Source organism: Brassica napus, chromosome C4 (assembly GCF_020379485.1).
Source record: "Brassica napus cultivar Da-Ae chromosome C4, Da-Ae, whole genome shotgun sequence".
Classification (NCBI taxonomy): Eukaryota; Viridiplantae; Streptophyta; class Magnoliopsida; order Brassicales; family Brassicaceae; genus Brassica; species Brassica napus.
The window spans coordinates 26133318-26146762 of NC_063447.1; the positions used below are offsets into that span (position 1 = coordinate 26133318).

Here is a 13445-nt window from a genome sequence, read left to right on the forward strand (position 1 = left end):
TACGAAAATATGTTGTAATGCTCAAAGATTAATATATAGGGGATTTGGAATTTGCCCGTTGTTGAATTTCAAACTCATCCTTCCAAAATTACAAAATTTATATTCTTATATCTGTGATCTTCCATTAGATTCTTTAATCATTAGAATGATAGTTAGGCATTTTTATTGGACTGATTTTGTTAACAAAGGGCTACCTATTCAATTAAATCTATTTCGACAAATAGTAATAACATGTAGTTTTTTCTTTGAGAAAATAATAACATGTAGTTATTATATATACAGATTTTGACAACAAGGGGTAGACCTATTCCACTATATCAATGTCGACAAAAATTTAAGGTTTTTGGTCCTAAACTCGTGGGTATGATGTGAGATGTAATAAAAGATATGCTGCCACTTCGCAGGTTTTTGTTTCTTTTACACACCTATTCATAATTTTAAAACAATTTTAAAATTAAAAATAATTATCACTAAACAGTTATTACATATTCATTTCATTATAAGTGTAATTAAACATCTCATTTTCATATATTTAATTAATTTGAATTACCTCCCAACTTTTAAACTTAAATTAATTTTGTAATTAAACTTCTCATTTTCATATATATATATATATATATATATATATATGTATATCTTAAACATTCTGTTAAGCTCACGACATTTTCTTCTTTACTTATCAAATTTTGTAAAACTTTAAGCTTATTTAATATATTTACTGAAATTTATATGTTATATAATTTGTTACTTTATGAACGTAAATTTTCTAGATTTATTTTTAATTTAAAAAAAAACAATATTTACAAAAAAGTAAATAAATAGTTTCAAATGATAATTTGCATGCGTGATAAAATATGGGCATGCGTCATGCCAAAGTTTATTTTCTTATAAAATAATAATCTGTAATTAACAGTGATATATAAAATAGAATACATATATATGTATATATATATATACTTATTTTCACTGTAATATCATTCAATAAAGAATTATGTACTCATATACCATTTTAGGGTTTAGCTCGTTGTCCACGTGGGTTTGGTCCGTAGTGCATTTATCTTGTGAAGCTTGTACAGCAGTACAAGAAGGGCAATTCATAAAAGCTACCAGAATTAGTTATCTCTCAGTTATTTTTCAATGATTTATCATCACACAAGAAGACATTCATGTTATTTTGGCCACAAAACCAAGCCAAAATGTGCTTCATTCTCAAGGTGTTTCAAAGTGTAAAAAGAAGTTCAATACGTGCTTCTCAGCTGAATGCACTCTAGATTTGTTGGGTTTATAAAGTTATACATCTTCCTGGTTTTATAGTGGTGCCGGTATGTCCAATATGCGGGTTAACGAACATAATCGACACCTATTGTTTGGTAGAATCAAGCCCGTCCCTTGCATAAGGCTCATGAAGCATATGCTTTAGGCCACAATCAAATAAATAGCTTCAGAGGCCACACTTTAGGGATGTTTTTTTTTTTTTTTGGAAAAAGCTTTAGGGATGTTTTAGTGTAGTAGTTTCAGATTGTTTGCTAATACTCGTGACATACGAGAGTTCAACTCCTATTATGCACTTTTTAAAAAACATACGTATCCTTTCACTATTTTTTCTGTCAGTTTTCATATACTATATTGCTTACTTAACAATATGATTCTTTTGTTGACAAATAAAAAAACAATACGACTCTCTTAGATTATTTTCATTCCTTAATAATTTTCTGTATCATATGTTTTATTTATTTTAAATTAAATTCTTAATCTTGTTTTATTATACTACTGCTTAAATTTTTAAAGCTATATATTACTAACTTTAACTGCCATAATTATAAGTTTCCTACTAAATTAAAATAAATGTATTATTATCTTGCTAAATATTGATTCATCATTGAAAAACATATTTTAAATATTATTATAATATATAGCTCTAATACTATTCAATTACAAAAAAAAATTATTCTAATATATAATTACTTGATAGTAAAAAATATGAGGCCACACTAAGTTAATGTGCTTTAAACCACCAAATTAGTAGGGACGGCACTGGGTAGAATAAGGAAACACTTGAACTAAAAGTGCAGACAGATACAAATAACGCAATCTCATTAGTCGGACATCTTTGTTTAATGAGTCGTCACTATAATAATAGAGTAAAAATATTCAATATAAGAAAAAAGGAAAAGAATTCCCCTTAATAACATTTTTATTTGAGTTTCATAGTATTTGCGGCCTTGCAGATTAGGTATATCGATGTCTATATTCAAGGATTACGCTCATTCTTGTGTTATCCGAACTCCAGAACCTGCAGAAGTTAAACATGAAAATAACTCTTTAAATATATTGCTTTTAATGACCTTGTCATTGTATGATTTTTTTGTTTTGGAAAATAAATTATTCTATTATATAAAAAGATAACATAAGAAAAAGTGTGATCCTCGACGATAGACATCGTTATGCCTAGTCTGCAAGGCTGTAAATAATAAACTATGCTTCATAAAAATGAAAAATGATAAAGAAAGTAGATATAGGTATATATATATACCTTGATGAACACCAGCTAGCATGGTGGAGGCCAATTACACTCGTGATATTGGCACGGCTCAATCAAACAAACCGATCTCTACAACAAAAGAGTGTGGATTTCTGATTGAACCGCACCAATATCTCGTATTGTCTTTACGTTAGTAAGATATTCATACGTTCTCGCCGATCCGTTGCTTATTATCCCATACTCAACATCAAAAATAAAAAATAAAAGAATCAAAGAAGGCAAATGACTGAAAATAGAATTGAATTGTACGTGAAGAGAGAACATGGTACTCACCGTTAAGCCGGGTTTTTTACTTGGCACATATGAAAAAGAAAAAAGACAATACGAAACATTTCAATGTTTTTTCTTGGTCTGCAGAGAGAAAGAAGATATAAATACGAAGAGGTGAAGAAGAAAGGCCAAAAAGAAAACAAGCATTGAATTAGGCCAACAACCCCCACAACAAAAAAGGAAGTTGGTTGAGTTAAATTTTAAATTTATATATAATACAAAGTTCCATATGAGAACAGAACACAAAATTTTTGTATACATACATGTGTGTGTCTGTTTGTGTGTTTGTGATTTACTGTAATAATCTCGAATTAAATAGGCCTGCCTGTACTAAACAAAAGAAATATACGAGTTTAGTTGCCCCAATAGCTTTCATTGAACCACTACTAAGAATTATGATTATTAGTTGTTCTGATTTATATAAGTCGTTAAGAGAAAGCTAAATCATTACATACGCTCTTTTAGATTTAATAAGAAAAAATAAAAAACCATAGCTAGTAAGTTACTATTGGTAAAAAGTTTGTCTTGATACCCCTCACGTTATAGAAGTCATGTTCCTTTACAAATACGCTACAAGGTTCACCTAATTCTAGCAAAATATCTAAACAAAAGTCTAGCTGAAGTTTTCCATGAAACAAAACTGTTAAAAGGTTTTAAGATAAAATGTACTATATTGTCATAGGACCGGTTCGGTTTCCACGAGCATTTCTCATGCAGATAGGTTTTTTTTTTTGCTAGAATTTTGGGTCTCATAAAAATAGTTGTTTGACGATTTTCACTTATATCATAAAATAATTGATTAATATATTTTGTTGTTAAATATTTTGATTAATTGGTTCCACAAGCATTTGTTATGCTCAAAACAATATGCATGATGTATCATTCCGCTCTTTACCGGTTAAAACATGCATATTTACAATGATTAGGTTGTTGGTAAAGCGGTGAAAACATTTCTTTTTTATCGGAAAGAAATGTGGTTAACAACCTTCTCAAATGAATACATGAGGTTTGTGCATAAGTTTCTTTGTCAGTAACCTTTTATAAATTTATGGTACGTTTCATGTCATTTATTCATTTGTCTCTAGCCACATATCTTTTTCAACAAAAAAAAGCTCTGCTATTTTTAACTAGTCACTGATCAAATCAAATCAGTAGTGCTGAATCAACATAAATTAATAAATTATAGTAGAAATAAAATTTTGAACACTTCACGCAAGATTTTCCGCTATTGTATTATTTGTTTTCTGGAATGTGCCAGATTATAAAATTAGGAAAGTATTTCTTACATCATTATAGTTCAAATCTTTTCTATTAAATATTTGGATCTTTTCAGCTATTGTATTATTTGTTTGGTATTATTTTTTTTTGTTACTGAAATTCAAATCAATTTTTTTTTGTTTGTAACAATTCAAATCAATTTAGGAAAATTACACCTAATAACTAACAAACGTGTACAATTCGGAATAATATGAGACTGAGTCCGAAAACTTACGCCGGTATGGGATCCAAGAAAAGGAACCTAGCTCAATTCCAAACCTCCACAGGTCCATCCAACAGACCGGGTACACGACAAGTGAGATAACCAAGACAATCAACCTCCACGGCAGCACCTCCGACTGTTATGATACCGTCAATCTCGAAGAAGCAGATGGATTTTCATCTGCGAAATCATGATCTTCCTTAGCGATGCTAAATTGGAACTGTCGTGGGCTGGGGAACCCTGCGACAGTCCAGCGGATCAGGGAGCTTTACCAACAAGCTTCCCTTGATATCATCTTCCTCATGGAAACAAAAAAACTCGGATGTCGTAGTGCTGCAGGAGCTTGATTTCCTTGCATCAGATTATAAGCACCTAGTTCCCCCGGAGAGACCTAATAGTAGTGGGTTGGCGCTCTTTTGGAAACAGGATGTCAACCTTCAGATCCTTTCATCTTCAAATAATGTAATAGATACAATCATTTCGTTTAAATGATCTACTTTCTTTGCCACATTTGTCTATGGAAACCTTGAAGCACCACTTCGATACATTGTTTGGGATTTTCTCATTTCGCTGTCTGTGTCGAGGAACTCCTCTTGGATATTTGCTGGAGATTTTAACGAGATTATAGACAACAGTGAAAAGTCTGGTGGACCGAAAAGAGCAGAAGGTTCATTTGGAGCTTTCAGTAATATGTTAACCAGTTGTGACCTCTTCGACCTTAAACACACTGGTATCTCTTTATCTTGGAGAGGACAAAGGCAACACATTTTTATACTTCAGGCTCGACAGGGTCCTGGTAAACCTAGCTTGGTCTGATTGCTTCTCCACGGGCAGATGTCATTACCTAAATTTCGACACATCAGATCACATACCAGTGCTCACAGTCTTCGACTCGGAAAAACGACGTAGGAATCGACAATTTCGATATGACCGGAGACTGAAAGATAATGCTGAGGTCACAAACATGATCGCCAAAGTAGGAAATGCTGATTCCAGCTTATCCTTGGACGCAAAGCTTTATCTCTGTCGCAAAGCTATCTCAACATGGACACGAAAACAATCATTTAATAGCAAAGAAACAATCAACAAGCTGAATCTGAGCTTAGAAGCAACCATGGTTGATCCCAACGAAGATTGCATCTTTAAATTCCAAGCTACGTACATCATACAAGGAGGAAGAAGAGTTTTGGCATCAACGCAGTAGAATTATTTGGCTCGCTGCGGGAGACAAAAACTCAGGTTATTTCCATGCAGTGGCTAAAGGCTGCAGAACACGCAATAGAATGTCGGTAATAGAGGACGCTGAAGGAAAAACTTACGATGAAGAGGAACAGATAGCGGGACAAATCTCTTCATATTTTAGCAGCATATTCACCACAGACAGCTCTGTTGAGTCACCAACCAGGACGAGGGAGATCGTCAGTTCAGTTATCGCTCCAAGCTTGTCGGATGAGACTAACAATCGTCTCTGTTCCATTCACGAGCCCGCATAGATCAAACAGGCGATGTTTCTCATACACCCCGATAAAGCGCCCAGGCCGGAGGGCTTCTCCGCAAGTTTCTTCCACTCAAACTGGAGCACTATTGGTTCAACGCTGGTGGCAAAAGTGCAGAGTTTTTCCCGGACATGTATCATGCCGAAAACAACCAATGTTACCTATATCATATTGATATCAAAGATTACTAGCGCGAAGATGGTATTTGATTATCGGCCAATAGCCTTGTGTAACGTTTCCTACAAAGTCATCACGAAGATTATGTCTCTCCGCCTCAAACCGACCCTTCAAAACATCATCTCGGAGACACAATCAGCTTTTGTACACATGCGCGCGATCTCCGATGACATTCTCATTACACACGAGATCCTTTACACTCTCAAGACATCAGAGGCTGTGGTTAACTGCGCTATGGTGGTCAAGACAGACATGAGCAAAGCTTACGACCGGTTAAAATGGCCTTTCATTGAGACGGTTCTGCTCCGGTTCGGGTTTGCACCGGCCCTAGTCAACCTAATTTGCAGTGTATAACATCGGCAAATTACTCTTTCCTTGTCAACGATTCTGTACATGGAATAGTTGTACTGTCTAGAGGGATCCGGCAGGACAACCCACTGTCTCCATACATCTTTATTCTTGCGGAGAAGTCCTTTCTGGACTCTGCAAACGAGCTCAGCGGAGTGGGTATCTCTCTGGCCTTAGAGTGGCTACGCCTGCGCCAAGTCTAAACCATCTTCTGTTTGCGGATGATACCATGTTCTTCCTCAACACGGATGCGAATAGTTGCTCGGCACTCATGGACATTCTCGATCAATATAGGGTGTCTTCAGGCCAACTGATCAACGCCTCCAAATCTCCATCTCCTTCTCAGCAAAGACCCCACAGGTAATACGGGAACGTGTTAAACTACACCTCGGGATTGAAATGGAGGGCGGATAGCCAAATATCTAGGCCTTTAAGAGCACTTCGGACGCCGAAAAAAGATCTATTCACGGGTATCGTCAATCGCATTTGGGTTAAGGGGGTTTCTTGGTCTTCGCGATGTCTTTAAATTGCGGGGAAGCTAGTTATGCTAAAGTCGGTTCTCACTGCGATCCCATCTCATGCGATGACTTGCTTTCAGCTTCCTATAAGTCGTTGTGTCCGTATACAGTCCACACTAACAAGATTTTGGTGGGACCCTTCACCGGAAAAGAAGAAGATTTGTTGGGTCGCTTGGGAGAAGCTTACTAAACCTAAAGCATTGGGAGGCTTAGGTATCCGAGATATACAAGCCTTCAACATGACACTACTGGCAAAACAAGCATGGCGCATTGTCACCAAACCCGAGTGCCTACTCGCTCGTGTACTTAAGGGAAAATACTGCAGCAAAGCTCCATTCCTCCATGTCTCCATTACGAAGAAGGCATCTCACGGCTGGAGAGGCATCATTGCAGACATAGATCTTTTGTCAACTAACATGGGCAAGGTTATTGGGAATGGAGAAGACACAAGGGTTTGGAAGGACCCTTGCCTCAACACCGACCATCCCTCTACCCCTTTGGGACCAGCGACAGAAGAAGACCAAGATCTTTTTGTGTCTGACTTTCTGTGCAGAGGCAGTGCTGAAGAGAATTATGAGCTCAGTACCTCACCTACTACCTGAGATACTACGACTTCGACCGAGTATTACAGGCGCTCCAGACTCCTACGCTTGGCTTGCATCAAAATCAGGCATATACTCGGCGAAATCTGTATACTTTGTGGCAGTGGCCATGAACCAGTGTGAATACAGAGATGTTACTGAGGCTCAGAGAATTGTTGAGAAGACTTTAAACAAGGCAGTGTGGGGAAGCAATGTTTCACCGAAGTTGCAGATCTTCCTTTGGAAGATAGTTCATGGAGCCCTTCCTTTAGGGGAAACCTAGCCAAACAAAGCCTACTTACTAACATCACTTGTCGTCACTGTGGTGAACTCGATCGAAACGGCAGACCACCTCTTCCTCCACTGCAGCTTCACACGACGGGTCTGAGATGCACATCTTTGGCAACAGAACTTTAACCCATCAGACTGCCCCTCTTTCGCATCAGCTATTCTCGCCTCATCAAGTTTGGTCAACCTACCTCCACTAGGTGTATGTGAGACCTTGTTCGCGTGGGTGTGTTGGGGTATCTGGATAGCGCATAACTACCTTATCTTTGACAACAGATGCTTCCATCCTGCACAAATCACCGCCAAAGCTATCAACAATGCACGAGAATGGAGCTCAGCCCAACCATCGTCCTCCTCGTTACAGTCGTCACAGCCTGGCCGTATACCTCAATCAATTGAGATCATCAGATAGATCACTTCCTTCTCCGACGCGGCATGGTCTGCTTCCAACAATAGAGCATGTTGTGGATCGTGCTTTATTGCTCCTGAGAATACTGTCGTTTTGCAGGGTACGTGCTCCTTTAAGTTCATCTCGTCTCCATTGATGGCCAAAACGTTAGCTATCCGGTCTGCTCTCCTCCGTGCTGCTGAAGTTGGATTTTCAGAAATCTGCATAAAATCAGATTGCCAGGCACTCATTGTTACCATCTCCTCGAAGCGACACTCGGCTGATCTCTACGGAATCACTCGGGACATCGAGACTCTATCGTTATGCTTTTCTTATATCTCTTTTAGTTTCATTTCGAGATCTTTGAACTCTTTGGCTGACTCTTTGGCTAAGTCTGGACTACACTATGATTTCTCCAATTAGTTTGGTTGGAAGATTTATAATATTTGGTGTTCAAAAAAAAAAACTAACAAATTTTTTTTTAATTAAATAAATAACCAAAATATCGTTCTTCTTTTTTTTCGTTTTTTTTTTGTAACAACCAAACCATCTTTCTTTTTTCTTTTTTTCTCTTCTTATCTTTTTCTACTCTTTCCTTAGAAATTTAGTTTTTTTTTTTTATTTCACCAATTTTCCCATCAATCTAAGTCTATTGCTTAACTACGTCGCGAAGAACGGTAGGTATATTTTAGGTCACTTTTATCTCCAAGATACACATGGATGTATAACTAATGTAATGTACAGGTTTGAAGAATAAGATTTAGTAAAAAAAGAAAGAAAAAAAGGATTTAGTAAAGCAATGACGATCCCATGAACATTCAATTGGTATTTATTACGGGTTTGTAACAGAGACAAAGGCATGTTGGTGGGCTCTGCTACTCCCAGCATCTATTTGAATTTCAAAACTGATGTGGTTTCATTTTCCAAATATTCCCACCCATAATTTGTTTTACCTTGTAGGAGTATTTTTAATATCTCACAAATAAAAATAAGAAAATAATGAATAGAAGAAAAAGAATGATCGAGATGAAGTTTTCAAATGAGAATTTTTGGAAAAACTCATTAGAATCATTGTTTTCATATATTAATCTAGTTTTTATTCTTAAATTAAATCTTAATTAAGAAATTAACTTTTATTTAAATATGAATATGTTTTGTTTGAAATACTATTCTTAGAATATTTAAAGTACGAAGATAGGAGGATCTAATGGTCACTTCTTCTTTTAATTTTCACAATTTTTGTATTTTCGTTTCCTCGTTAAAAAAAAAAGTATACCCCAACCAATCGAGAAAAATATCAAACGTGTTATAAATCAATTAATGGATGTCCATAACCGGCTCGGTCCATAACCGGCCCATACGCTTAAAGAAAGAGACGGTCCAACCCTAGAGAGAGAGAGAGGCGGCCGCGAGACTTAGAGAGAGAGAGAGGCGGCTACATGGTTTAGGAGAAAAGGAAACTCAATTTCCTTTTCCTTGTATGATTAGGATATTTTCCTTTTCCTTTATGTTTATGATTTGTAATCTTTCCTTCTATCTATTTTGTAATCCCCTATATAAAGGGAACACTTTATGATTAATAAAACACAGAAACTTACAGCTCTAAATCCTAAGTTTCACAACACGTTATCAGCACGATAGTCTCTAAACACCCTGAGCCTAAGAAACCAAAATCGCAAACCCTAAAACCCTAAACCTAGCCGGCGCATTCATCTAACCCTAATCCGACGAACCCTAACCCTAGGCGTTCCCTGTTCCGTCTCAGCCTTAGCTCGCGTTCCCATCTCAGCCTCAGCTTGCGCCCGTCTCAGCCTCAGCTCGCGATCCCGACTGCAAGCGTACCGGCCGAGACCTGATAGCGATAGGCGCACGTTCTCTGTCTCAGCCATTCGCGATCCAACAGCGATCAGCTCGTGTCCGTTCGTCCCAGCTAGAGGTTCATCTTTGGTGGTCCGGTTTCAACAATCATCAAACTAAAGGTAATTCGAATTCTGAAAATATAAGAATCGAAACTGGTTGTTTGTAAAGATTGAAACCCTAAAACCTAATCTCTAAGATGAAAGCCATAGGACAATAGATCAAAACCCTAGATGAGTAAATCGAAGCTCTAAAAGTTCGATGAGTAAATCGAAGCTCTATAAGTTCGATCCCCAAACCCTAAAAACGAGATTGATCCATTGATCAATTAAAATCAGAACCTTAAAGGTTTTGAATCTCAAATCAAATCCCTTTGATCAAAGATCAAATTTTCAAAAATCCCTAAACCCTAATTCGAAAAATATTGATTGATTAAAACTTATTGATTGATTGAAATTGAATTGATCATCCTGAATTTGAAATTGCTTGTTAACCAAATTGAAACCCTAAAACCCTAATTCTGAAAAAAAAAATTATTGTTTAAAATTGAATCTTGATTGATTGATTGATCACCTAGAACTATTGATTAAGATTGTTTAAACTTGAATCTGAATGAATTGAGATTGCTTGACTTGTTTAAACTGAAACCCTAAAACCTAGTCTAGATTATTTTGAAACCAAATCTGAATTGTGGCCGTGTGGCCTTGATGCATTCTAGGTTAATAATTCTAGACCTGATCATACTCGTGGCCGTGTAGCCTTATTGCATTCATATCCGAATCTGATCACAATTGTTTGATTCCAAATTGCACTTAGAACTTTAGGAATGGTATTAAATCAAAATCTAGCAGCCATGTGGTTTGTTATTTGCTTGGCCGAATTTTGTTTGTATTGATTGCATCATATAGAAACATTGAATGTTAGGATTGCAATTAAATGAAAAACTATATGCATAATATCGAACTGATTGCATCTTTGGCCATGAGGCATATTAATTATTTAAACATTAATAATATTATTAAAAGACCTAAAATAATTAAATCTATGATTTCAGATATCGAAAATCAACAACCTGGATTTTGCTGCCCTAAATCTCTCTGGAGATAATTACCTTCAATGGGCGCTTGATGCTAAGATCATCTTGAAATCCAAGGGTCTCGGTGAATGTATCACCGAGAACAGTAATCCTAATGAGAAGGATCGTTACAGAGCCATCATGATCATTCGTCATCATCTATCTGAGAGTCTCAAGGATCAATATCTAACCATTGAGAATCCACTAGATCTTTGGAATGAATTGAAATCGAGATATGATCACCAGAGAACGGTGATCTTACCTAAGGCTCGGTCTGATTGGAGAGATCTAAGAATCCAAGAATATAAGTCCGTGGATGAGTACCACTCGGCCATGTTTAAGATTGTTTCAAAATTGAAACTGTGTGATGAAAGTATTACGGATCAGGATATGCTTGAGAAAATCTTTTCCACTTTCCACACAAGCAATGTGCTGTTACAACAACAGTACCATGAGAAAGGTTTTAAGACCTATGCTGATCTTATTTCTTGTCATGAATTATTAATGAGAAACAGTGAGATGAGACCTGTTGGCTCAGCAGCACCACCTGAAGCACACACCACTGAGGACAATAAAGAGTCCCACCATGTCCAAAGAAACGGCTATCATGGCCGTGGTCGAGGAAGTAGAAACGGACGTGGCCATGGCCGAAGTAGAAACGGACGTGGCCATGGCCGAAGTAGAAACGGACGTGGTCGTGGCTCATTTGGAAGAGGCCATGGTCGCGGCCGTGGATCTTCGTTCAAACCTCAACACTCGACCAACTCAAGTAAATCAGTGTGCCATAGATGTGGTATGGGCAATCATTGGGCTAAGAATTGTAGGACTCCCAAGCATCTAGTTGATCTCTATCAAGAGAGTTTGAAAGGGAAGAATCCTGAAGCCCACATGACCTATCAAGACAATGAAAAAGACTTCGATCATGAGAAGGACGATCTTATGGATTATGAAACTTGAGATTGTCTTAAAGACTGAAGTATGATTTCGACATTATAATCTGAAATTTTGTGTTCTGTGTTTTAGTGTTTTTAATTTCTATGTTGTCTTTTATTTTCAACTTGTTTTAAAGACCTATAATAAAATAAAAGTTTCCTTTATATATGAAGTCTCTAAGTAGCATCCTTTTGAATCTTGTTTAAGAAATGAACGAGAACAAGGATGTACTCGTTGTGGACAGTGGATCAAGCCACACGATCTTAAAAGATAAGAGATACTTCATAAACCTAACTCTGAAAAACGCCACCATCTCCACCATTGCGGGTATTGCTAGTCTCATAGAGGGGCACAATCAGGCCAATATCCTGTTGCCTATGGGTACACATCTTGAGATATCAGATGCCTTGTATTCACCCAACTCTAAGAGAAGTCTATTAAGCTTTAAAGACATTCGATTGAATGGCTATCATATTGAAACCAAGGGCGAGGGACACAAATAGTTCCTCCAGATCATTGATCTCGCCCAAGGTCATAAGAAAGTCTTAGAATCCATACCCGCACTATCTACTGGTCTTTACCATACTAAAGTCAGTATGATCGAGGCCAATGCCACTTTTAACAAAGAGGCAATCGAGAACTTCACGTTATGGCACGACCGGCTTGGCCATCCCGGTTCGTCCATGATGCGTAAACTGATCCTGAACTCAAACGGCCATTCCCTTAAAGAGGAACGAATCATCCCTAAGCACCTATCTTGTGTTGCTTGTTCCCAAGGGAACCTCATTTCTAGGCCATCACCAGTTAAAGTCACTAAGGAGATTATAAACTTTCTGGAAAGGATTCAAGGAGACATCTGTGGACCAATTCACCCACCTTGTGAGACATTTTGATATTTCATGGTCATCATTGATGCGTCCACTAGATGGTCGCATGTCTGTCTCCTATCATCCCGAAACCAAGCATTTGCTAGGTTGCTTGCTCAGATAATTCGATTACGAGCTCATTTTCCAGATTTTCCTTTAAAGACAATACGTCTAGACAATGCTGGTGAGTTCACTTCCCAAGCGTTTAATGATTATTGTATGTCCATGGGGGTAAGTGTGGAACACTCCGTGGCACATGTACATACACAGAACGGCTTGGTTGAATCATTTATAAAACGCATACAACTGATAGCTCGACCATTACTCATGAGGTCGAGACTTCCGGTCTCAGCGTGGGGACATGCGGTCCTTCACGCGGCCGAGATCATACGCATGAGGCCATCAAGTGAACATAAGTAATCCCCATTACAATTACTTACGGGTCATGAGCCAGACGTATCCCATCTTAGGACATTCGGCTGTGCCGTTTATGTTCCAATAGCTCCACCACAGAGAACAAAGATGGGACCTCAAAGGAGGATGGGGATATATGTTGGATTTGATTCCCCCACGATTTTAAAGTATCTTGAGTCAACTACGGGTGATTTGTTTAAGGCCAGATACGC

The 13445-nt window shown here is 37.4% G+C and overlaps 1 long non-coding RNA gene across 1 annotated transcript; it reads right to left on the bottom strand.

The window, feature by feature from the left end:
- Window positions 1-2039: 2039 nt before the first annotated feature.
- On the bottom strand, window positions 2040-4259 carry LOC106395336. Its single transcript, XR_001279212.3, has 2 exons — window positions 2534-4259; window positions 2040-2293 (listed from the first exon to the last, which is right to left on the bottom strand). It is a non-coding gene; the product is annotated as an uncharacterized LOC106395336 (long non-coding RNA).
- Window positions 4260-13445: the final 9186 nt, after the last annotated feature.